This window comes from Oncorhynchus gorbuscha, linkage group LG02, assembly GCF_021184085.1.
Source record: "Oncorhynchus gorbuscha isolate QuinsamMale2020 ecotype Even-year linkage group LG02, OgorEven_v1.0, whole genome shotgun sequence".
Lineage (NCBI taxonomy): Eukaryota > Metazoa > Chordata > Actinopteri > Salmoniformes > Salmonidae > Oncorhynchus > Oncorhynchus gorbuscha.
In genome coordinates this window covers 5,931,702-5,955,242 of record NC_060174.1, presented here as the reverse complement: position 1 = coordinate 5,955,242, position 23,541 = coordinate 5,931,702, and the positions used below count along the sequence as shown (strand labels likewise).

General features: G+C 44.1%; 1 protein-coding gene across 1 annotated transcript in view; it reads right to left on the bottom strand.

The window, feature by feature from the left end:
• LOC123991077 overlaps positions 1 to 22,224 on the bottom strand; it is a 46,770-nt gene extending 24,546 nt beyond the window's left edge. The window contains exon 1 of the mRNA XM_046292257.1: positions 22,057 to 22,224. The gene's annotated coding sequence lies outside the window, so the exon portion shown is untranslated. The remainder of the gene's footprint in view (positions 1 to 22,056) is intronic.
• Between the last annotated feature and the right edge of the window lie 1,317 nt (positions 22,225 to 23,541).

The window sequence follows — 23,541 nt, the reverse complement described above, 5'->3', positions numbered from 1 at the left end:
TGCTCTCTGCTCTAGTCTCTCTACTTCTGTCTGGGCCTGCTCCCTGCTCCCTGCTCCCTGCTCTCTGCTCTCTGCTCTAGTCTCTCTACTTCTGTCTGGGCCTGCTCCCTGCTCCCTGGTATCTGCTCTCGTCTCTCTACTTCTGTCTGGGCCTGCTCCCAGCTCCCTGGTCTCTGCTCTCTGCTCTAGTCTCTCTACTTCTGTCTGGGCCTGCTCCCTGCTCCCTGGTCTCTGCTCTCTGCTCTAGTCTCTCTACTTCTGTCTGGGCCTGCTCCCTGCTCCCTGCTCCCTGCTCTCTGCTCTCTGCTCTAGTCTCTCTACTTCTGTCTGGGCCTGCTCCCTGCTCCCTGGTATCTGCTCTAGTCTCTCTACTTCTGTCTGGGCCTGCTCCCTCCTCCCTGGTCTCTGCTCTCTGCTCTAGTCTCTCTACTTCTGTCTGGGCCTGCTCCCAGCTCTCTGCTCTCTGCTCTAGTCTCTCTACTTCTGTCTGGGCCTGCTCCCTGCTCCCTGCTCTCTGCTCTCTGCTCTAGTCTCTCTACTTCTGTCTGGGCCTGCTCCCTGGTCTCTGCTCTCTGCTCTAGTCTCTCTACTTCTGTCTGGGCCTGCTCCCTGGTCTCTGGTCTCTGCTCTCTGGTCTCTGCTCTCGTCTCTCTACTTCTGTCTGGGCCTGCTCTCTGGTATCTGCTCTAGTCTCTCTACTTCTGTCTGGGGCTGCTCCCTGCTCCCTGCTCCCTGCTCCCTGCTCCCTGGTCTCTGCTCTCTGCTCTCGTCTCTCTACTTCTGTCTGGGCCTGCTCTCTGGTCTCTGCTCTAGTCTCTCTACTTCTGTCTGGGCCTGCTCCCTGCTCCCTGGTCTCTGCTCTCTGGTCTCTGCTCTTGTCTCTCTACTTCTGTCTGGGCCTGCTCTCTGGTCTCTGCTCTAGTCTCTCTACTTCTGTCTGGGCCTGCTCCCTGCTCCCTGGTCTCTGCTCTCGTCTCTCTACTTCTGTCTGGGCCTGCTCCCTGCTCTCTGGTCTCCAGTCTCTGCTCTCTGGTCTCTGCTCTAGTCTCTCTACTTCTGTCTGCTCTCTGCTCTAGTCTCTAGTCTCTCTACTTCTGTCTGGGCCTGCTCCCTGCTCTCTGGTCTCTGCTCTCTGCTCTCTGGTCTCTGCTCTCTGGTCTCTGCTCTAGTCTCTCTACTTCTGTCTGGGCCTGCTCCCTGCTCTCTGGTCTCTGCTCTCTGGTCTCTGCTCTAGTCTCTCTACTTCTGTCTGCTCTCTGCTCTAGTCTCTAGTCGCTCTACTTCTGCCTGCTCTCTGCTCTAGTCTTTCTACTTCTGTCTGCTCTCTGCTCTAGTCTCTCTACTTCTGTCTGCTCTCTGCTCTAGTCTCTCTACTTCTGTCTGCTCTCTGCTCTAGTCTCTCTACTTCTGTCTGGGCCTGCTCTCCACTTTCTGCTCTCTCTCTGGTCTCTCTCCGGTCTTTCTGGTCAGGTGAAGCTGAAAAACAGAAAGGCCCAATTTGCAATTTGTCAAAATAAACCCCTGCTCCTTCCTTCTCCTGCAGGTTCTCACTAGGCCATGTGACCGACACACCAAGCAGACGGCGTCCAGCAGAGGACCGAGCCCAGCTGTTATGGATATGATGTGTAGTGGTTAGGATAACAGAATTGGGACACACAACAGTTCTTTATTGTGATCTTGTTGGTGCTGTTTGACTGAAAGTCTTTTTTGTCTAATTTTCTGTTCAGTTACAGTTTAGGGCCAAGAATGGGTAATGTTATACATAGAATGGGTAATGTTATACATAGAATGGGTAATGTTCTAAATAGAATGGGTAATGTTCTAAATATAATGGGTAATGTTCTAAATATAATGGGTAATGTTCTAAATAGAATGGGTAATGTTCTAAATATAATGGGTCATGTTATAAATAGAATGGGTAATGTTCTAAATATAATGGGTAATGTTCTACATAGAATGGGTAATGTTCTACATAGAATGGGTAATGTTATACATAGAATGGGTAATGTTATACATAGAATGGGTAATGTTATACATAGAATGGGTAATGTTATACATAGAATGGGTAATGTTCTAAATATAATGGGTAATGTTATACATAGAATGGGTAATGTTCTACATAGAACATTAATGTTCTGCATAGAATTCTACATAGAATGGGTCATGTTATACATAGAATGGGTCATGTTATACATAGAATGAGTAATGTTATAAATAGAATGGGTCATGTTATACATAGAATGGGTAATGTTATACATAGAATGGGTAATGTTATACATAGAATGGGTAATGTTCTAAATGTAATGGGTAATGTTCTACATAGAATGGGTAATGTTCTAAATAGAATGGGTAATGTTCTACATAGAATGGGTAATGTTCTAAATAGAATGGTTAATGTTCTAAATAGAATGGTTAATGTTCTACATATAATGGTTAATGTTCTACATAGAATGGGTAATGTTCTACATAGAACATTAATGTTCTGCATAGAATTCTACATAGAATGGGTAACGTTGTGATCTGGTTGGTGCTATGTGATGACAAATGTAATGTTCTACATATAATGGGTAATGTTCTACATATAATGGGTCATGTTATACATAGAATGGGTCATGTTATACATAGAATGAGTAATGTTATAAATAGAATGGGTCATGTTATACATAGAATGAGTAATGTTATAAATAGAATGGGTCATGTTATACATAGAATGGGTAATGTTATACATGGAATGGGTAATGTTATACATAGAATGGGTAATGTGATACATAGAATGGGTAATGTTATACATACAATTGGTAATGTTATACATAGAATGGGTAATGTGATACATGGAATGGGTAATGTTATACATAGAATGGGTAATGTTCTTCCATAAGTGGACTCCTGATGAATCAGTTTGATATTATATTGTCCCCCAATGTAAAATCAAATGATAGTAACAAATGTTGTGGGTTAAAGGTTTTATAATCTGTAATGAGGAGTGATTGCATTCATTCATATTGTATACTTGCATCGCCCTTTAAGCAAATTAGAATCTAGCAAGTTTTTTTGGGAGGTGGGGGGGGGGGCTTCTCTAAGGAGCTCTTGACCCTTCAACGTTAACCCCCTCCCTCAGCAGCCCGTAACCATGACGTCTTGTTTACTGTTCACCGTTACACGCGAGATGTGACAGCTGTCGCCTCCCTCTCCTCGCCAAACCCTGTTTTAACGCCATGTCATGAACTTTAATTTGGGGTTGATGCCTATTGTTTTCCCCTGACACTGTGTATCTCTCCTGTAATATTCTCAGTCATGGTTTTGATTTAACTACACATCCAACTGGTTGCCTCCACCCATTCCCCCACATTCTACACACACATCCACTTTCTAGCAACAAACTCTTGTCTCCTCGTTTCTCAACACTAAGGTCCATTATCCAGCCAAGGGAATGCAGGTACTTGAAAATACCACACCTCTGTAGAACCGTGTAGTGTCCTTCCGTGGAAGTGACAAAGCGAGGAGAAGAGAAAAAACATCTGGAAAGCGAAGGTCTCTTATATGTTTCTCAGTGTGAATCTGGAAAGCGAAGGTCTCTTATCTGTTTCTCAGTGTGAATCTGGAAAGCGAAGGCCTCTTTTATGTTTCTCAGTGTGAATCTGGAAAGTGAATGCCTCTCATATGTTTCTCAGTGTGAATCTGGAAAGTGAATGCCTCTCATATGTTTCTCAGTCTGTTTAACCAAAGCAATTACATTAAATCTAACGTGGCCTGTTTTCCTCTGCCATTGGCTTTGAATGGGCCTCAGTTCCCTCCACAATCCATCTGGATCAAAACGAATAAGGGACAATTGCTGCACTTAGATCACTTTGTTATGCGGGAGGGAGGGAGACGGAGACAGAGAGAGAGAGAGAGAGAGAGAGAGAGAGAGAGAGTGAATGTTTGTAACAAATGGATTGCACGTGTGCCCGACTATAGGAAACCATGGAAGAGATGCCACATTGATACAATGGGTGTCCAAAGACAATGGTAGATCAGATGAGCGTTGTCGCACTTATAACCGCACAAGTCAGTTGAATCTTTTACAAAGCTGTTCCATATACTTCATGAAAAAAAGACTGAGGTCAAAGGTCAATGTAGCAAAAGATAACTGTAAACGACTCAAAGGACCATTATACTTACCTCACTTCCTGAAACAAACGCCATCCCATACAGAAACTTGGGCTCGACTACGGTCTTAGAGATTCTCCGTTGTGTTTGCTCAAGGCGAGTGTCACTAGAATACTGTGGACATGTTTCTACATGGTTCCGCGTGGTGAACACGTTCTTGGTGACCAGGCTTAACCACAGTCCTGTCCGTAAAAGATGGAGAAGGGAAAAGGGATGGATGAGGGCACTCTGGAGGACTTTCTCTAGATTGATTCCACCTGACTCTCATTTGTGCATAGTACTTTATACTGGAAACAATTACATTACTCTCTCTCTCTCTCTCTCTCTCTCTCTCTCTCTCTCTCTCTCTCTCTCTCTCTCTCTCTCTCCCTCTCTCTCTGTCCCCATCTCTCTCTCTCTCTCTCTATCTCTCTCTGGTGAGAGTTCCAGAGTGAAACCAAGGCCTCTTAATAAGGCAGGATATAGAAGATTATGGATTATGCATGTTTTTTAATAGCACATGGACATGGAAGAGTAGCAACTCTCAGGCTTCTCCACTTAGAATGGCAGCAGCCGTGTATCTGGGGATGGGGACATCTTCTCAGGGACTCCAGGAATGTTTTGGGAACATAATCAGGAATCTCGGAGCACCTATGGAATCATTTACCAGAATTTCCATTTGTATCACTATAATTTTTTATTTTACCTTTATTTTACTAGGCAAGTCAGTTAAGAACAAATTCTTATTTTCAATGACAGTGGGTTAACTGCCTTGTTCAGGAGCAGACAGATTTGTACCTTGTCAGCTCGAGGATTCAAACTTGCAACCTTTCGGTTACGAGTCCAACGCTCTAACCACTAGGCTACCCTGCCGCCCTAATGACCAGATTTAGTGAAGGAAGGGTTTGAGCTTCCTCCAGGAAAGTATTAATGTTTAGTATTAGTAATGTTGTGGCATTCTATGAATATCTGACATTAGGCCTGGGAGAGGACTGGTACAGTGAAGGATAGAGAGACTGGGAGAGTGAAGGGTAGAGAGACTGGTACAGTGAAGGATAGAGAGACTTGTACAGTGAAGGATAGAGAGACTGGTACAGTGAAGGATAGAGAGACTGGGAGAGTGAAGGATAGAGAGACGGGGAGAGTGACAGGTAGAGAGACTGGTACAGTGAAGGGTAGAGAGACAGGGAGAGTGAAGGGTAGAGAGACTGGTACAGTGAAGGGTAGAGAGACTGGTACAGTGAAGGGTAGAGAGACTGGTACAGTGAAGGGTAGAGAGACTGGTACAGTGAAGGGTAGAGAGACTGGTACAGTGAAGGGTAGAGAGATGGGGAGAGTGACAGGTAGAGAGACTGGTACAGTGAAGGGTAGAGAGATGGGGAGAGTGACAGGTAGAGAGACTGGTACAGTGAAGGGTAGAGAGACGGGGAGAGTGAAGGGTAGAGAGACTGGTACAGTGAAGGGTAGAGAGACTGGTACAGTGAAGGGTAGAGAGATGGGGAGAGTGACAGGTAGAGAGACTGGTACAGTGAAGGGTAGAGAGACTGGTACAGTGAAGGGTAGAGAGACTGGTACAGTGAAGGGTAGAGAGACTGGTACAGTGAAGGGTAGAGAGACTGGGAGAGTGACAGGTAGAGAGACTGGTACAGTGAAGGGTAGAGAGACGGGGAGAGTGACAGGTAGAGAGACTGGTACAGTGAAGGGTAGAGAGACGGGGAGAGTGACAGGTAGAGAGACTGGTACAGTGAAGGGTAAAGAGACGGGGAGAGTGAAGGGTAGAGAGACTGGTACAGTGAAGGGTAGAGAGACTGGTACAGTGAAGGGTAGAGAGACTGGTACAGTGAAGGGTAGAGAGATGGGGAGAGTGACAGGTAGAGAGACTGGTACAGTGAAGGGTAGAGAGACGGGGAGAGTGACAGGTAGAGAGACTGGTACAGTGAAGGGTAGAGAGACGGGGAGAGTGAAGGGTAGAGAGACTGGTACAGTGAAGGGTAGAGAGACTGGTACAGTGAAGGGTAGAGAGACTGGTACAGTGAAGGGTAGAGAGATGGGGAGAGTGACAGGTAGAGAGACTGGTACAGTGAAGGGTAGAGAGACGGGGAGAGTGAAGGGTAGAGAGACTGGTACAGTGAAGGGTAGAGAGACGGGGAGAGTGACAGGTAGAGAGACTGGTACAGTGAAGGGTAGAGAGACGGGGAGAGTGAAGGGTAGAGAGACTGGTACAGTGAAGGGTAGAGAGACTGGTACAGTGAAGGGTAGAGAGACTGGTACAGTGAAGGGTAGAGAGATGGGGAGAGTGACAGGTAGAGAGACTGGTACAGTGAAGGGTAGAGAGACGGGGAGAGTGAAGGGTAGAGAGACTGGTACAGTGAAGGGTAGAGAGACGGGGAGAGTGAAGGGTAGAGAGACTGGGAGAGTGACAGGTAGAGAGACTGGTACAGTGAAGGGTAGAGAGACTGGGAGAGTGACAGGTAGAGAGACTGGTACAGTGACAGGTAGAGAGACTGGTACAGTGAAGGATAGAGAGACTGGTACAGTGAAGGGTAGAGAGACTGGTACAGTGAAGGGTAGAGAGACTGGTACAGTGAAGGATAGAGAGACTGGTACAGTGAAGGATAGAGAGACGGGGAGAGTGACAGGTAGAGAGACGGGGAGAGTGAAGGGTAGAGAGACTGGTACAGTGACAGGATAGAGAGACTGGTACAGTGAAGGATAGAGAGACGGGGAGAGTGAGGGATGGAGAAGGATAGAGAGACGGGGAAGGGTAGTGACAGGTAGAGAGACTGGTACAGTGAAGGATAGAGAGACGGGGAGAGTGAAGGGTAGAGTGAGAGAGAGACTGGTACAGTGAAGGATAGAGAGACTGAAGGGTACAGTGGTACAGGAAGGGTAGAGAGACTGGTACAGTGAAGGTAGAGAGACTGGTACAGTGAAGGATAGAGAGACGGGGAGAGTGAAGGTAGAGAGACTGGTACAGTGAAGGATAGAGAGACGGGGAGAGTGAAGGGTAGAGAGACTGGGAGAGTGAAGGGTAGAGAGACTGGGACAGTGAAGGGTAGAGAGACTGGGACAGTGAAGGTAGAGAGACTGGGAGAGTGACAGGTAGAGGGTAGAGACTGGTACAGTGAAGGGTAGAGAGACTGGTACAGTGAAGGGTAGAGAGACTGGTACAGTGAAGGGTAGAGAGACTGGTACAGTGAAGGGTAGAGAGACTGGTACAGTGAAGGGTAGAGAGACTGGTACAGTGAAGGGTAGAGAGACGGGGAGAGTGAAGGGTAGAGAGACTGGTACAGTGAAGGGTAGAGAGACTGGTACAGTGAAGGGTAGAGAGACTGGTACAGTGAAGGGTAGAGAGACTGGTACAGTGAAGGGTAGAGAGATGGGGAGAGTGACAGGTAGAGAGACTGGTACAGGGAAGGGTAGAGAGAAGGGGAGAGTGACAGGTAGAGAGACTGGTACAGTGAAGGGTAGAGAGACGGGGAGAGTGAAGGGTAGAGAGACTGGTACAGTGAAGGGTAGAGAGACTGGTACAGTGAAGGGTAGAGAGACTGGTACAGTGAAGGGTAGAGAGATGGGGAGAGTGACAGGTAGAGAGACTGGTACAGTGAAGGGTAGAGAGACGGGGAGAGTGAAGGGTAGAGAGACTGGTACAGTGAAGGGTAGAGAGACGGGGAGAGTGAAGGGTAGAGAGACTGGTACAGTGAAGGGTAGAGAGACGGGGAGAGTGAAGGGTAGAGAGACTGGTACAGTGAAGGGTAGAGAGATGGGGAGAGTGACAGGTAGAGAGACTGGTACAGTGAAAGGTAGAGAGACGGGGAGAGTGACAGGTAGAGAGACTGGTACAGTGAAGGGTAGAGAGACGGGGAGAGTGAAGGGTAGAGAGACTGGTACAGTGAAGGGTAGAGAGACTGGTACAGTGAAGGGTAGAGAGACTGGTACAGTGAAGGGTAGAGAGATGGGGAGAGTGACAGGTAGAGAGACTGGTACAGTGAAGGGTAGAGAGACGGGGAGAGTGAAGGGTAGAGAGACTGGGAGAGTGACAGGTAGAGAGACTGGTACAGTGAAGGGTAGAGAGACTGGGAGAGTGACAGGTAGAGAGACTGGTACAGTGACAGGTAGAGAGACTGGTACAGTGAAGGATAGAGAGACTGGTACAGTGAAGGGTAGAGAGACTGGTACAGTGAAGGGTAGAGAGACTGGTACAGTGAAGGATAGAGAGACTGGTACAGTGAAGGATAGAGAGACGGGGAGAGTGACAGGTAGAGAGACGGGGAGAGTGAAGGGTAGAGAGACTGGTACAGTGACAGGTAGAGAGACTGGTACAGTGAAGGATAGAGAGACGGGGAGAGTGACAGGTAGAGAGACTGGTACAGTGAAGGATAGAGAGACGGGGAGAGTGAAGGGTAGAGAGACTGGTACAGTGAAGGATAGAGAGACTGGTACAGTGAAGGATAGAGAGACGGGGAGAGTGAAGGATAGAGAGACGGGGAGAGTGACAGGTAGAGAGACTGGTACAGTGAAGGATAGAGAGATGGGGAGAGTGAAGGGTAGAGAGACTGGTACAGTGAAGGGTAGAGAGACTGGTACAGTGACAGGTAGAGAGACTGGTACAGTGAAGGATAGAGAGACGGGGAGAGTGACAGGTAGAGAGACTGGTACAGTGAAGGATAGAGAGACGGGGAGAGTGAAGGGTAGAGAGACTGGTACAGTGAAGGGTAGAGAGACGGGGAGAGTGAAGGGTAGAGAGACTGGTACAGTGAAGGGTAGAGAGATGGGGAGAGTGACAGGTAGAGAGACTGGTACAGTGAAGGGTAGAGAGACGGGGAGAGTGACAGGTAGAGAGACTGGTACAGTGAAGGGTAGAGAGACGGGGAGAGTGAAGGGTAGAGAGACTGGTACAGTGAAGGGTAGAGAGACTGGTACAGTGAAGGGTAGAGAGACTGGTACAGTGAAGGGTAGAGAGATGGGGAGAGTGACAGGTAGAGAGACTGGTACAGTGAAGGGTAGAGAGACGGGGAGAGTGAAGGGTAGAGAGACTGGTACAGTGAAGGGTAGAGAGACTGGTACAGTGACAGGTAGAGAGACTGGTACAGTGAAGGGTAGAGAGACTGGTACAGTGAAGGGTAGAGAGATGGGGAGGGTGAAGGGTAGAGAGACTGGGAGAGTGACAGGTAGAGAGACTGGTACAGTGAAGGGTAGAGAGACTGGGAGAGTGACAGGTAGAGAGACTGGTACAGTGACAGGTAGAGAGACTGGTACAGTGAAGGATAGAGAGACTGGTACAGTGAAGGGTAGAGAGACTGGTACAGTGAAGGGTAGAGAGACTGGTACAGTGAAGGATAGAGAGACTGGTACAGTGAAGGATAGAGAGACGGGGAGAGTGACAGGTAGAGAGACGGGGAGAGTGAAGGGTAGAGAGACTGGTACAGTGACAGGTAGAGAGACTGGTACAGTGAAGGATAGAGAGACGGGGAGAGTGACAGGTAGAGAGACTGGTACAGTGAAGGATAGAGAGACGGGGAGAGTGAAGGGTAGAGAGACTGGTACAGTGAAGGATAGAGAGACTGGTACAGTGAAGGATAGAGAGACGGGGAGAGTGAAGGATAGAGAGACGGGGAGAGTGACAGGTAGAGAGACTGGTACAGTGAAGGATAGAGAGATGGGGAGAGTGAAGGGTAGAGAGACTGGTACAGTGAAGGGTAGAGAGACTGGTACAGTGACAGGTAGAGAGACTGGTACAGTGAAGGATAGAGAGACGGGGAGAGTGACAGGTAGAGAGACTGGTACAGTGAAGGATAGAGAGACGGGGAGAGTGAAGGGTAGAGAGACTGGTACAGTGAAGGGTAGAGAGACGGGGAGAGTGAAGGGTAGAGAGACTGGGAGAGTGAAAGGTAGAGAGACTGGTACAGTGAAGGGTAGAGAGACTGGTACAGTGAAGGGTAGAGAGACTGGTACAGTGAAGGGTAGAGAGACTGGTACAGTGAAGGGTAGAGAGACTGGTACAGTGAAGGGTAGAGAGACTGGGAGAGTGAAAGGTAGAGAGACTGGTACAGTGAAGGGTAGAGAGGCTGGTAGAGTGACAGATTGATTCTATACTTAGTTTGACAAGATTCTTTGACCTGAAAAATAACTTTTATAACTTTTCGACCGACTGGACCTGAACGTGCTTTTGGATTTGTTTACCAAACGCCCTGACAAAAGAAGCTAGTTGGACATAAATGGAAATAAATGTCCAAATGTCCAAATGGCCACTTGTTGTTAGCATATTCTGCCCAGTAATCCATCTTCATGAGGCGCTGGCCCTTCATCCAGACAAAACCTCGAAAAGTTCTGTTACAGTCCTTTAGAAACATGTCAAACGATGTATGGAATCAATCGTTAGGATGTTTTTAACATAAAACATCAATAATGTTCCAACCGGAGAATTCCGTTGTCTTCAGAAAAAGCACTGGAACGAGAGGTAACTCTGTCGGGAACGCGCGTCATGAGACCAAGGCTCTCTGCCAGACGACTGACTCAAAGAGGTCTCCTTTATAGTAGAATCCTCATTCAAGTTTCAGAAGATGGTTGACATCTAATGGAAGCCGTAGGAAGTGCAACCTCATGCAATGTGTATTCAGTAGGCCAAGCTTTGAAAAACTACAAACCTCAGATGTCCCACTTCCTGGTTGGATTTTTCTCAGGTTTTTGCCTGCCGTGTGAGTTTTGTTATACTCACAGATGTCCTTCAAACAGTTTTAGAAACTTCAGAGTTTTTTCTATCCAATACTAATAATAATATGCATATATTAGCATCTGGGACTGAGTAAAAGTCCAAAAGTGAAAATGCTGCCCCCTATCCCAAAAAGGTTAAGGAGAAGTGTATCTAAAGTTCCATGCATAACACTTTAATTTTCATCAACATTTATAATGAGTATTTCTGTGAATTCATGTTGCTCTCTGCAATATCACTGCATGTTTTGGAAACTACTGAACATAACGTGCCAATATAAAATAAGATTTTTGGATATAAATATGAACATTATCAAACAAAACATACATATATTGTGTAATATGATGTCCTATGATTGCCATCTGAGGAAGATCATCCAAAGTTAGTGATTCATTTTATCTCTATTTGTGCTTTTTGTGACTCCTCTCTTCAGCTGGAAAAATAGCTGCATTTTTCTGTCAGTTGGTGGTGACCTAACATAATCGTTTGTGGAGCTTTCGCTGTAAAGCATTTTTGAAATCAGACACTGTGGCTTGATTAACGAGCATTTTATCTTTAAAATGGTGCCTAATACTTGTATTTGGCGCCCTGCAATTTCATTGGCTGTTGGCGAGGGGTTCCGCAAGCAGAACGGGGTTCCTAGGCAGGTTAACTGCCTTGTTCAGGGGTAGAACGGCATATTTTTTACCTTGAATTTGGTAGAGAGACTGAATTTGATCTTGCAAACTTTTGGTTACTAGTCCAAAGCTCTAACCACTATGGTTAGCTGACAGGACAGGACGCTTGACTGTTTCTCAGTGAGCTGACAGGACTGGACGCTTGACTGTTTCTCAGTGAGCTGACAGGACTGGATGCTTGACTAACAGGACTGTTTCTCAGTGAGCTGACAGGACTGGACGTTTCAGTAAGAGGACTGTTTCTCAGTGATCTGACAGGACTTGACTAACAGGACTGTTTTGACAGTGTCAAATGGTCCATATTACCATTTCACCGCTGGGCTCTTGGGACCCCACATCAGGACTCGCAAAAGGACTGGTCAGGTTGCAGCTACTCTTCCTGTGGTTTATTATGGATCCCCATTAGTTCCCTCAAAGCCAGCAATTACTCTTCCTGGGGTGCAGCAACATTTAAGGCAGTTATAGACAGAAAAAAATATGACAAGACCTTACATTTCAAAACACTTTACCCAATACATTTAGTGTATTCCCTCAGACCTCTACTCCACCATCACATATCTACAATACAACATCCATGTGTTCCTGTGTGTATAGTGCATGTTTTATCATGTGTATGTGTGCCTGTGTGTGTGTGTGTGTGTGTGTGTGTGTGTGTGTGTGTGTGTGTGTGTGTGTGTGTGTGTGTGTGTGTGTGTGTGTGTGTGTGTGTGTGTGTGTGTGTGTGTGTGTGTGTGTGTGTGTGTGTCGTCCCCACTGTTCCATAAGGTGTATTTGTATCTGTTTATCAATCTGATTCTCCTGCTGCATCAGTTTCCTGATGTGGAATAGAGTTCCATGTAGTCATGGCTCTATGTAGTACTGTGGAATAGAGTTCCATGTAGTCATGGCTCTATGTAGTACTGTGGAATAGAGTTCCATGTAGTCATGGCTCTATGTAGTACTGTGGAATAGAGTTCCATGTAGTCGTGGCTCTATGTAGTACTGTGGAATAGAGTTCCATGTAGTCATGGCTCTATGTAGTACTGTGGAATAGAGTTCCATGTAGTCATGGCTCTATGTAGTACTGTGGAATAGAGTTCCATGTAGTCATGGCTCTATGTAGTACTGTGGAATAGAGTTCCATGTAGTCATGGCTCTATGTAGTACTGTGGAATAGAGTTCCATGTAGTCATGGCTCTATGTAGTACTGTGGAATAGAGTTCCATGTAGTCATGGCTCTATGTAGTACTGTGGAATAGAGTTCCATGTAGTCATGGCTCTATGTAGTACTGTGGAATAGAGTTCCATGTAGTCATGGCTCTATGTAGTACTGTGGAATAGAGTTCCATGTAGTCATGGCTCTATGTAGTACTGTGGAATAGAGTTCCATGTAGTCATGGCTCTATGTAGTAGTGTGGAATAGAGTTCCATGTAGTCATGGCTCTATGTAGTACTGTGGAATAGAGTTCCATGTAGTCATGGCTCTATATAGTACTGTGGAATAGAGTTCCATGTAGTCATGGCTCTATGTAGTACTGTGGAATAGAGTTCCATGTAGTCGTGGCTCTATGTAGTACTATGGAATAGAGTTCCATGTAGTCATGGCTCTATGTAGTACTGTGGAATAGAGTTCCATGTAGTCATGGCTCTATGTAGTAGTGTGGAATAGAGTTCCATGTAGTCATGGCTCTATGTAGTACTGTGGAATAGAGTTCCATGTAGTCATGGCTCTATATAGTACTGTGGAATAGAGTTCCATGTAGTCATGGCTCTATGTAGTACTGTGGAATAGAGTTCCATGTAGTCGTGGCTCTATGTAGTACTATGGAATAGAGTTCCATGTAGTCATGGCTCTATGTAGTACTGTGCACCTCCCATAGTTCTTGGCTTACGGATTGTGAAGAGACCTCTGGTGGCATGTGTTGTGGGATATGCATGGGGGGAACAAGCTGTGTGGTAATAGTTTAAACAGACACCTCTGTGAATTCAACACGTCAACACTTCTTACAAAAACAAGTTAATGATGAAGTAAATCTCTCTTCCACTTTGAGCCATGTGAGACTTACATTCATGTTATTAATGTTAGCTCTCTGTGTACTATTAAGGGCCAGCCGTGCTGCCCTGCTCTGAGACAAATGTCATTTTCCTAAGTCCTTCTTTGTTGGACCTGACCACACGACTGATATCCCAGGTGTGGCAGAACTTGGACCTGTAGGACCTGCCTTGTTGACAGTGCTGGTAAGAAGGTAGAAACTAGAACCTGTAGGACCTGCCTTGTTGACAGTGTTGTTAAGGTAGAAACTAGGGCCTGTAGGACCTGCCTTGTTGACAGTGCTGGTAAGAAGGTAGAAACTAGGGCCTGTAGGACCTGCCTTGTTGACAGTGTTGGTAAGAAGGCAGAACTTGGGCCTGTAGGACCTGCCTTGTTGACAGTGCTGGTTAGAAGGCAGAGCAGGCACTGTATTGTAGACAGACTTCTCCCCATGTTAGCTACTGTTGTATCAATATGTTTTGACCATGACCGTTTATAATCCTGGGTTACTCCAAGCAGTTTAGTCACCTCAACTTGCTCAATTTCCACGTAATTTATTACAAGATTTAGTTGACGTTTAGGGTTAGTGAATGATTTGTCCCAAATTACAATGCTTTTATTTAATTTTTTTATATTTAGGACTAACTTATTCCTTGCCACCCATTCTGAAACTAACTGCAACTCTTTGTTAAGTGTTGTAGTCATTTCAGTCGCTGTTTTAGCTGACATGTATAGTGTTGCAGTCATTTCAGTCGCTGTAGTAACTGACATGAATAGTGTTGCAGTCATTTCAGTCGCTGTTTTAGCTGACATGTATAGTGTTGCAGTCATTTCAGTCACTGTAGTAGCTGACATGAATAGTGTTGCAGTCATTTCAGTTGCTGTAGTAACTGACATGAATAGTGTTGCAGTCATTTCAGTCGCTGTAGTAACTGACATGAATAGTGTTGCAGTCATTTCAGTCGCTGTTTTAGCTGACATGTATAGTGTTGCAGTCATTTCAGTCGCTGTAGTAGCTGACATGTATAGTGTTGAGTCATCCGCATACATAGACACACGGGCTTTACTCAGCGCCAGTGGCATGTCATTAGTAAAGATTGAAAAAAGTAATGGGCCTAAACAGTTGCCCTGAGAATTACTGATCCTACCTGGATTATGTTGGAGAGGCTTCAATTAAAGAACACCCTCTGTGTTCTGTTAGACAGGTAACTCTTTATCCACAATATAGCAGGGATAAAGAGCTAAAGCCATAATACATACGTTTTTCCAGCAGTAGACTATGATCAATAATGTCAAAGCCTCACTGAAGTCTAACCGAACTGGCCTCACAATATTTGCAGCTCTTAATTAATTGTTGCAGTGATTTCACTTGATTCTGGCTTGGGCCAAGAAACACGCGCAATGGACATTAGACCGGTGGAAATTTGTCTTTTCGTCTGATGAGTCCAAATTAGAGATTTTTGGTTCCAACCACTGTGTCTTCGTGAGACGCAGAATAGGTGAACCGATGATCTCCGCAGGTGTGGTATCCAACGCATAGTATGGAGGAGGAGGATGTGATGGTGTGGGGGTACATTCCTGGTGACACTGTTGGTGATATATTTATTTAGAATTCAAGGCACACTTAACCAGCATGGCTACCACAGCATTCTGCAGCGATACGCCATCCCATCTGGTTTTTGTTTTCAACAGGACAATGACCCAACATACCTCCAGGCATTGTAAAGGCTATTTGACTAAGAAGGAGAGTAATGGAGTGCTGCATCAGATGACCTGGCCTCCACAATCACCTGACCTCAACCCAGTTGAGTTGGTTTGGGAGGAGTTGGACCACCGAGTGAGGGATGTATATAGTTCTGTCCTTGAGCTGTTCTTGTCTAATGATGTTCTGTATTATGCCATTCTGTATTATGTTTCATGTTTTGTTTGGACCCCAGGAAGAGTAGCTGCTGCTTTTGCAACAGCTAATGGGGATCCTAATAAAATATCAAATACCAAGGAAAAGCAGTCAACAAGTGCTCAGCATATGTATGTACTCCTTCAAGACTGTTGGAAAAGCATTGCAAGTGAAGCTGGTTGAGAGAATGCCAAGAGTGTGCACAGCTGTCATCTAGGCAAAGGGTGTCTAGTTTGAAGAATCTAAAATATAAAATATATGTTGATTTGTTTAACACTGATTTTACGACATGATTCCACATGTGTTATTTCATAGTGTTGATGTCTTCACTACTATTAGACAAATAGTCATAAAATAGTCAAAATAAAGAAAAACCCCTTGAATGAGTAGGTCTGTCCAAACTGTTGACAGGTACTGTACATTATCAAGTATTTCACACATGTTATCCATTTACTGTCTGTAAGCACTTGGTGGTCTATAACAGCTTCCCACAATAATGGTCTTTAGGTGAGGAAGATGATCCTCTTTATGCTATACAGGAATGTGGTTCTCAATATAAAATGGCAACACCTCCAAATTTTGCCTTCGTCTTTCCTGTAGATGTTATAACCATGTATTGCTACCTCTGTATCATCAAAGGTATTATCTGAGTGAGTTTCAGAAATTGTCAGATTATGAATGTCATCTGTTACTAACAAATTATTGATTTCATTAACCCTGTTTTTAAGGTACATATGTTATCATGAGCTATTTTTAGGGCTTTTCTGAGATGCTTGATTGTTTTCATTGCTTAACTGGGAAGCTTAGCCAAAGTAGACATGCTCATGTTATTTACGTTAGTGCAGGGTGAGCTGCACACAGTGGACTTCTTTCTAGGGCACACCGCCTCAGTGCTAACAGTATAACTCTGGTTCATAGGCACCTGACCCTGAACAGGCAGTTAACCCACTGTTCCTAGGCTGTCATTGAAAATAAGAATGTGTTCTTTAAGTTGGGGATAGGGCTGTTTACTGCCCCCGCTGGAGTAATTGCGTGCCCATAGTAAACATAATTTTTCTTTGTCAAAAGTTGCTAATATGTGCAAAAAAAAATATTATTGAATAGAAAACACTCTAAAGCTTCTAAAACCGTTTAAATTATGTCTGTATGTAAAGCAGTACTCTCAGGGCAGTCATTCTCCCAAACTCTTTCTTGTCATCAGAAAAGTTGGCCCAACTGTGACGTCATCGCCTCCACCCTTCCCAAGCACTTACAGGTCTGGGAACAGTCTCTTTGTCTTCAGCGCGATGTCTGCTTCCAATGGGGCTTCTCATTGTGAGAATCGCGCGCTCACGAGAGTTTTGGCGGGCCGAAACCTTTCGGTCACGCGAAAAAACAGGTCACTCTCATGCGCGCTCTGCTCCGGTCCTGTCTTTTTTCCAAGATCGATTATACAATGCATGCGTTTCTGTTCGTCCTCACGATTGCTGTACACCTTTATAACATGTTAAAGCTTGATTATGAACTTCGTTTGACAAGTTTAGTCGACCTATAATATGTAAGTTCAACGTTTTGGTGCGCATCCACTTGACTTTTGGCTACATTTCAACCAAAATGTGTCGTGTTTGAGAACCGAAAGACACAGACTGCAAAACTAAACGCTGTTTTTGGTAAGTATAATTCCTTCCAGGTCTTCTGATGGAAGAACAGCAAAGGTAAGGGAATATTTATGTGGTAAATTTGGGTTTCTGTGGACTCCAAGATAGAGGAGCCATAATGCTACTTTTTGAGCGCCGACTCATAGTATAGCCTAGTGAACGAAACCTGTAACGTTAAAAATAAATGTAACACAGCGATTGCATTCAGAAGAAGTGTATCTAACTATATATATGTAGAACATGCATATTTAGTCAAAGTTTATGATGTGTATTCCTTGTTAGCTGACGTTATCTGCCGGAGCTATCATTTCTCAGGACATTTGAGTAGCATTTTTTGAACGATGCATCATTGTAAATAGAGATTTATGGATATATATAGCATATTATTGAAAAAAACATAAATGTACTGTGTAACATGTTATATTACTGTCATCTGATGAAGATTTCAAAAGGTTAGTGCATTATTTTTATTTTAATCCTGCGTTTGTTGATTGCATATTTTTTTCAACTTGGCTATGCAAATTAGCTGTGTCTTCGGTGGTGGTTTGACATAAATATGTGCTATGTTTTCGCCGTAAAACATTTTAGAAATCTGACTTGCTGGGTAGATAAACAAGGTGTTTATCTTTCATTTGAGCCATTGGACTTGTTAATGTGTGGAGGTTAAATATTTTTAGGAATATTTTTGCGTTCCATGCGCCACCTTCCAGCTGAACGTGGGGGGGGGGTGTTCCCAAATTGGAACCCTAGTCCCCTTCTGCTTAACTGACTTGCCTAGTTAAATAAAGGTAAAATAAAATAAAACATGATTATTGCATACAATAGCTGTAGGATCAGCAGAGGCATTCAGGTCAGTTAGAGAGACAAACATTAGGTTACATACATTGTGTCTTCCAAAACCCCTGGGATAATGTATATGTGCTGAAGCATTATGACAACTCAGTGACACAATGGTGGGAATTTTACCTGACCTGGGCTTGGGTCATTGATAAATCATTGTCCAACCTTATAATGCTGTGAAAGAATCCAGGAACCAAAATGGTTCTGGGTGGAACCCATCCTCCTTATAATGCTGTGAAAGGAACCAGGAACCTAAATGATTTGTGTGGATCCCATCCTCCTTGTAAAACAAGCTTTGTTTCCAGAAGGTATCAAAATGGCCACTAAATGTTCCACCCACAGAGCTGCAATAGTCTGGTAGCCAGTTATGGAGGGATAAAAGTTTGCTGAAATGTTCAATGCCACGATTTAGGGAGTGCAGATGACAAGATATTTTGGGGTGTTCATTGGTGTTCATTGGTGTCAAGCAGAGACTGAAACAGAGACCACTGATTCAGAGGGGTTGGGTTAAATGCGGAAGACACATTTCAGTTGAATAATTTTAGTTGGACAACTGACTAGGCATCCCCCTTTCACTTATACTGTTTAAGCATTCAATACTCAGAAACACATCAAACCACCCTATGGTAAAGTTCACTAGTCAGAAACACATTAAACCACCCTATGGTAAAGTTCACTAGTCAGAAACACATTAAACCACCCTATGGTAATGTTCACTAGTCAGAAACACATTAAACCACGCTATGGTAATGGTCACTAGACAGAAACACCTCACCCACGCTATGGTAATGGTCACTAGTCAGAAACACCTCACCCACGCTATGGTAATGGTCACTAGTCAGAAACACCTCACCCACGCTATGGTAATGGTCACTAGACAGAAACACCTCACCCACGCTATGGTAATGGTCACTAGACAGAAACACCTCACCCACGCTATGGTAATGGTCACTAGACAGAAACACCTCACCCACGCTATGGTAATGGTCACTAGACAGAAACACCTCACCCACGCTATGGTAATGGTCACTAGACAGAAACACCTCACCCACGCTATAGTAATGTTCACTAGTCAGAAACACCTCACCCACGCTATGGTAATGTTCACTAGTCAGAAACACCTCACCCACGCTATGGTAATGGTCACTAGACAGAAACACCTCACCCACGCTATGGTAATGTTCACTAGTCAGAAACACATTAAACCACCCTATGGTAATGTTCACTAGTCAGAAACACATTAAACCACCCTATGGTAATGGTCACTAGTCAGAAACACCTCACCCACGCTATGGTAATGTTCACTAGTCAGAAACACATTAAACCACCCTATGGTAATGGTCACTAGTCAGAAACACCTCACCCACGCTATGGTAATGTTCACTAGACAGAAACACCTCACCCACGCTATAGTAATGTCCACTAGTCAGAAACACCTCACCCACCCTATGGTAATGTCCACTAGACAGAAACACCTCACCCACCCTATGGTAATGTTCACTAGTCAGAAACACATTAAACCACCCTATGGTAATGTTCACTATTCAGAAACACATCAAACCACGCTATCAGATATAAGTGCATGTCTTTTTTCTGTGCTGAAGCACAAAACATTCTATGAGAAATTTGATGAATATTTTTGGTTTATTTTTGGAGTTTCCCAAATTGATGCTGCGCCCTTCCACTGTTAGCATTGTATCTCTGCTGCTGCTGAGAAAACACAACGATAGTTTACCAAACCCTAGCTTTGAAAGTGTTCTCAAACCACATGAGTCAGTGGACAACTCCCAAATGCATGACAACTGTGATCTGCAACAAGTTTTTAATTGACCTTGTTATAAATGTTAAAGATGAACGGGGGGACGACAACATAACAGCTCTGTAACGTCCAGCGAAGTGTCACTGCAGATCGTGGTATGTTTTATAGTTTATAGCTACCACATTGAATTAAAACTTCTCATTCCTCCTGGTGTGTTGGGTTTTGAGGTTAGATCTGATGTGGCTTCACGCCTTTGAACAAAGACCCACTGTGACCAAAGGAATGGTTGGCTCGGGGATGTACATTTTACTATACTAAAATGCACGAGGAAAATAGTCTGTGGTGGATTAACGGACAGCTAAACAGTGAAATCACAAAGATAATGACTCAACTCAACACACTGAGACACAGTGGTTAAACAGAACAACTTTGTTTTTGTGTGTATCCATTGCTGCACCAAATCTGAACGTGAATTCATTTTAACGACCATGTTCGTAGAGTGAAAACTCTTGAGGCTATTTATAAGTAATACATTTCAAAAGGTGAAGGTTGCCCAGCGGTGGAATTTCTACTTTGTTTTGTGAAAGTTATTGGTGAACGTTACTATTGGTCTTTTTGTGAGCCAAACTTCCTAATAGACATTCCTCTCAACTGTAGCTGTCAAACATTCACAGAGAGTGGGTCACGTAGGTAGTTACTGTTAGCCATACAGTACTATCAAACATTCACAGAGAGTTGGTCATATAGGTAGTTACTGTTAGCCATACAGTACTGTCAAACATTCACAGAGAGTGGGTCACGTAGGGAGTTACTGTTAGCCATACAGTACTAGAGAGTGGGTCACGTCCATACAGTACTGTCAAACATTCAAAGTTACATTCACAGAGAGTGGGTCACGTAGGTAGTTACTGTTAGCCATACAATACTCTTAAACATTCACAGAGAGTGGGTCACGTAGGTAGTTACTGTTAGCCATACAGTACTGTCAAACATTCACAGAGAGTTGGTCACGTAGGTAGTTACTGTTAGCCATACAATACTCTTAAACATTCACAGAGAGTGGGTCACGTAGGTAGTTACTGTTAGCCATACAATACTGTCAAACATTCACAGAGAGTGGGTCACGTAGGTAGTTACTGTTAGCCATACAGTACTGTCAAACATTCACAGAGAGTGGGTCACGTAGGTAGTTACTGTTAGCCATACAGTACTGTCAAACATTCACAGAGAGTGGGTCACGTAGGTAGTTACTGTTAGCCATACAATACTGTTAAACATTCACAGAGAGTGGGTCACGTAGGGAGTTACTGTTAGCCATACAGTACTGTCAAACATTCACAGAGAGTGGGTCACGTAGGGAGTTACTGTTAGCCATACAATACTGTCAAACATTCACAGAGAGTGGGTCACGTAGGTAGTTACTGTTAGCCATACAGTCAATGAGAACTGGTCAAAATGCAATATGGATTTCAGGCTGTAACACAACAAAATGTGTACAAACTCAAGGGCTTTAAATACCATAATCCTATGAAGAAGCATTGTTTCCAGGAACTAGATAATATAATTAGATTCTTATAAAGTGCTTAGAAAATAACAAGATTAGTTCACCAACGAAACCTTTTCATCCTTGTAATTGGCCTTCTGTTTCTTCCTCTTCTTCTTCTTTGTCATTGTCTTTTTCTTCTTCTTTGTTGTCTTCTTCTTTGTCATTGTCTTTTTCTTCTTCTTTGTTGTCTTCTTCTTTGTCGCGGTCTTCTTCATCTTCTTTGTCTTTTACATCTCTCTCTATATTTCCCTCTCCCCCGATATTACCTATCCTAGCTAATAAGCAGAAAAGGTCTGTGTCCAGCCCATTTCCTAATCAACAAAGTGGGGGGTGAGTTCAACACCTCACCCTCTGCGTTTCCATCGGCCATGTCACTATCTCCTCCTGTCCAACAAAAATCCTGATTCCCTGGGCTACAGTACAGAGGACCTCTATGGGAGCCAATCCCCTAAGGAAATAATAGGTAACAGGAGTTGCATGGCCGGCGGTTTGTCTCTGTCTGCCACAAGGACACAATTGATATTCTCAGAGGCAATGGGGTCTGAATCAGCTGAAAAAGAGCCGTAGAGGACAATAAAATCTTGCTGGACTTTGCCTGTTCCTTTTTTGCCTTTTTAAATGTGATACAAGCGTTCTTTTTCACAAAGGGTCTGCTTCAGTCTCCCTGGTGTGTGCTTAAACAGAAGGCCAGTTTTCTACGTTTCCTGTTATTCTACCATACCCCCAGTGATGTATAGGTGATATACTTGACATACAGTAAATGTTTGGAGTGGCATGGGGCAGTTTGAGATTTACTGTGCCCCAACTTACATAACAAATACAAATTAAATAAATAAATGGCAGAATTACCTTAGTAAACCGTGGACGGTGTATAATTGTGTGGGGGACAGTTTCACTTTTTTCTTTCTTTGTTTTTCAATGTCTCGAACTGCACTTTTAACTTGCTTTACTTTTCCAATTAAAATGACTTGCCGGTTTGGTCTCCTAGCACCTTACCTTTCCAAGTTAAATACTCTGGTCTAGTTCCCTGAGTGCTCGGGATCCGTCTGTGGTCCAATCATATCAACTTCCTGAGAGCTCGGGATCCGTCTGTGGTCCAATCATATCAACTTCCTGAGAGCTCGGGATCCGTCTGTGGTCCAATCATATCAACTTCCTGAGAGCTCGGTATCCGTCTGTGGTCCAATCATATCAACTTCCTGAGAGCTCGGTAACTGTCTGTGGTCCAATCATATCAACTTCCTGAGAGCTCGGTAACTGTCTGTGGTCCAATCATATCAACTTCCTGAGAGCTCGGTAACTGTCTGTGGTCCAATCATATCAACTTCCTGAGAGCTCGGTAACTGTCTGTGGTCCAATCATATCAACTTCCTGAGCGCTCGGTAACTGTCTGTGGTCCAATCATATCAACTTCCTGAGAGCCCGGGACCCGTCTGTGGTCCAATCATATCAACTTCCTGAGAGCTCGGGATCCGTCTGTGGTCCAATCATATCAAGTCAAAACGCACACAAAGAAAGTACTATTTGTGTCATTTTCTCATTCCTGTTTTCATTTCATTCACTTTTTCTACTGTAAACTGAGGAAACAACGTTTGTATCAGAAAAAAAAGCATGAAACTGCTTATCGAGGGATTTCTAGATCAACAATTTCCTTGACTACATAATGTTAGGGATTATTCATTCAGGGATTGTGTGTGTGTGTGTGTGTGTGTGTGTGTGTGTGTGTGTGTGTGTGTGTGTGTGTGTGTGTGTGTGTGTGTGTGTGTGTGTGTGTGTGTGTGTGTGTGTGTGTGTGTGTGTGTGTGTGTGTGTGTGTGTGTGTGTGTGTGTGTGTGTGTGTACACGTGTGTAGTAGGGATGCCTGGGTTGACTCATGAAATATTATTTGGATGAATTGTGAGTGGGTGGCGGGCTGAATAAAGACTAAACTTTTGTTTTATTATTAGCATAATTATTATTATTTTTTATCTGCCATTAGTGCTTAAGCCTAAACTTTGGGCATAACTGTGCAAGCGCGTCAAATTAGCGGCATTCGCTAATTGGAACTTGCGTAGAAAAAGTGAACTCCGATCCATTCAGGGGCGAAAATAAGGACAATGTCAGAGTTTAATGTAATAAGAGGGAAGCTGCAAAATAAAAAGAGGGCAGAAATGGAAAGACGTTGTGGTAATGAGGACGATAGCAGTGAAGGCTGTAGTACGTGTGATTATTGTAAGGCTCAAATTCGACAGTAACAAGGTGGGGACTTCAAAATGGCAGGTCACTTTGGAACTGTACTGTTTAGAAGGGTTAAACGGAATAGTAGCCGACATCTTGAGAGAATTAAGGTGTGGT